This window comes from Natrix helvetica (genome assembly GCF_964273705.1).
Source record: "Natrix helvetica genome assembly, chromosome: Z".
NCBI lineage: Eukaryota > Metazoa > Chordata > Lepidosauria > Squamata > Natricidae > Natrix > Natrix helvetica.
Genome location: NC_138554.1, coordinates 87,444,057 through 87,447,467, shown reverse-complemented (window position 1 = coordinate 87,447,467; position 3,411 = coordinate 87,444,057).

Sequence of the window (3,411 nt, the reverse complement as noted above, 5' to 3'; positions counted from 1 at the left end):
GATACAAATCTCCGTAACACAGTAATTGCAAAATTACATATTAAGTATCACTGTTTTAAAAATAAAAGTATTTATTATGAAGTTGGGAAATCAAATTAGGTAAAATGTTGCATGATTTTTTTTGCGCTGTGAATTGTGGTCACATGTTCCTGAAAGCATTCGTGGTGACTATTTGTTTTGGAAAACTTTTAATCCCTCATAAGGCTTTTGTGGAATTCGGTATATATACCAATGTCTTTACTCTGTAGAAAACCTTTATTGATTTTCTTAATACTTTTGCAGCAAACATTTTTCAGTGTGATCTAGATGTCCTATTTTCTACTTCTTTACATCATGCCTGTGCATATATCCTGCAGAGATATTATACATTTTTTTCCTCATGAAAGTCATTGGGGCACAAAATATCATCTTTCACTCCTATGTCCTCTAGCGCACAGTGTATCTCAATCACTGAGAATGTATTTTTCATATAGGTGTGGATTCAGTCCAGTCATTTTCCACCTAGGACCAAGCAAATTTCTACCTGAAACCATGGAGAGCTAAACTTCTGAAACTGAAGAATTTCAGTTCGCCTTCCATATGTGTATTGTAAAGGACAGTTCAGTTTCACTTTGTGGGTCAATCATTGAAATACTGTCATCTTTTATGGTTTTAATCTGTATACTACACCATAGGTTATGTACCTCATGATATCCATGTTAAGGACAATTTTTGCAGTACAGTGAGATTTATAATGTAGCACATCAGGCAAACACGGTGGTAGTTACTAAACCATACTTTATTTTTACCACAGTTTATAGTCTACAGTGACTTGATTAGTGCAGCAAGTTAAACTACAATCAATATTATTGCTTAGTGTAATGTATGAATTAAGCCAATGTTTTTTTAAAAATCGATTAGATGATGAAATAGATTCACTGCATCTTTGATTTGTAAGACAAATATATAAGTGGCAGCTTTTTGTAGTTGTGATGGTAACTGGTATACATACAAATAGGGTGTTCTTCAAGGTACTTAATCATGTCCTAACTTTGGAACTGATGGGAATATTATCCATAAATCTGTCAATTTCATAAACAAGGAAGCCTACATTTTAAAAGCACTTGTAGACAGGAACTAAATTGAGAAGATATAGAAACTGAGAAAGTGCAAAACTAGCTCAGAGGAAACATGGCGGTTTCAAAAGTGGATTTCCCCTAAGAATTTACATTCATTTGAAATGTAGAAGATATAAGAATATACATATACTGTATATCCATTTATATCTCAGATAGTGTGAGTTGATCAAATGACCACAAGTTAGTTCACTTTTCTGTAACATGGTTACAAAATTAGTATATTCACTTTGATTTCTCTATTATGTAAGAGAGACAGAAAATACTCATATTTTTTCTTTCCTTTTCAACATTGGGAAACCAGAATCTGATTTGTGTTTGGGAAATTATTTGGAATTACATTGTGCTAATTTGTGATTTGTTGAGTCACCCACAAGGGTTCTTTATATGCTAAACTTTCAGAAATTGTTACTATAACCCTGGCATTGTTCTCGTAACATTCTAAATCAAAACAAATATTAAGATTACAGCTTACACAGTCTTTTAGTTCACATAAGATTCTAAGAGATAATATGGTTTGATTCTGTCTTAACCACTGAAGCTTATAAACCATAGTTCAGTTTGTGATTTCATACACAAGTCATCTCATGGACTACAGACCACGGTGGCTAGGTTCACATAACATTAGAAGTTATCAGGAAAGTGTGATACTTATTAAAGTTTTTCCTATTTTGTGCCTTAAAATGTAAACAACGGTTTGTCAAGAAACAGTGGAGGCTTGACCAGCAGTGGGCAGCTTATGGTCCGCAGCCTAAATTCAGAATCTCTATATCAGATATTCTAATCTCTGCAAGAACTGGCATGCCACTCCTGGGAAAAAATGGTACTTGTGAGAAAAGGGAATATGGCTTGTGCAAGATTTTGTGCAAAAGATACTTTATGAAGCAATGCTGCTTTCCTTCTAAAAATAAAAGAAAACAAAATGGTGTTGCTTTACTTGTGTCACTCTTGAGTCTGATGCCCAGCAATTTCACTATGCAGAAGAGATTGAAACAGCTTAGTGAAAGATATTGGGTCATACACAGACCTCATTGAAGAGCATGGCATTACTGATTTGAAAAGGTGATGCTTTGGCATGAAATGCTTTGTTGTACAAATCTTAGTTGTAGCTCTGGGTTATTTCAGTGATTTACAAAAAAAAAAAAAAGCAAAAAAAAAGCTGGGCTTTGATAACATGGAACTGCCATCTTGACTTTTGAACACCCCTAGATTTCCCAACAGATTTCTCCTAAGAAAAGGAAAACAAAGATTGCCCATATTCCCAAATCAAATGAGATTGAATATCCTATTGTAAATTAGCAGAAAGACACTGTAACTCCAGTTTAAAATAGATTAATAGAACAAACCTCCCAAATAATAATTATTCAAGACTAGCTGCAATTGTTTTCTTCTTGGTTATGACTGGGATCTCTTGGCTTAGGCATTTGTCAAAATCAATTACAGCTGTTTTATTTGTTATATGATTATATAATTTTCCAGTGGCTTTGGTGGGAGGGGCTACAACAGGGTTTGTTACAGCCTGATTGGTCCAAAGACTGAGGGATTTTTCTTAAGGTATCCTCCTTTCCCTCCTGGCTCCCAGTTCCCTCAGTCTTTGGTCCAAGCAATAGCTGTGGCTCCTGTGAGGCCGTTTTTTATTCTTATGAGAAATTAATCTGATTAATTGGATTTTCCAAATTTCTACAAAAGTATTGTTAAGGACGTATTGTCTGCTGTGGGAGCAGGGGGAATTTCTCCACGCTCCCAGGAGCTCCCTGTGAGCCCTTGGCTCTTCCGGAGCTTTAAGTTAACTCTAGCTCCGAAAACAGGCGGCTTTCTGAGGCTTTTTTCAGCCTCTGCTAGCCGGAGAGCCAGCAATCGGCGTTTTTCACGCCTCCCTGAGCTTAGCGGCACTTCAAAGCCCTGCGGCAGCGCTTATCTCTCCAATCGCTTGCCGTGTCTTCAAAGGGCTGCCACGACTTGTCAAACCTGTTCTACAAGCGCCGCTCGCAGTCGGCGAGGCGGCTGAAGAATTGTGAGAGCAGCTGGGACAACAGGAAGCCTCCGATTCGGCTCGTTGCAAGGCTAATCCCCTCAAAGCCATACAGTATTGAATCGGATAGCCTGGATCTTCACCCACAAGGCGCAATGGCCATTTTGGTGCGACCTCATGGGCGGCGGCCTCTCCCCACGTGCAAGAAGTGGCTAGGACAGGCCTGGACAGCCGCTGGTGAGAGGCATGGCAGGCCTTGTGGAACAAAGGCAGCGAGGCTTGAATCTGAGACTGGCAGACACCCCAGCAAGACACGTGAGTGAG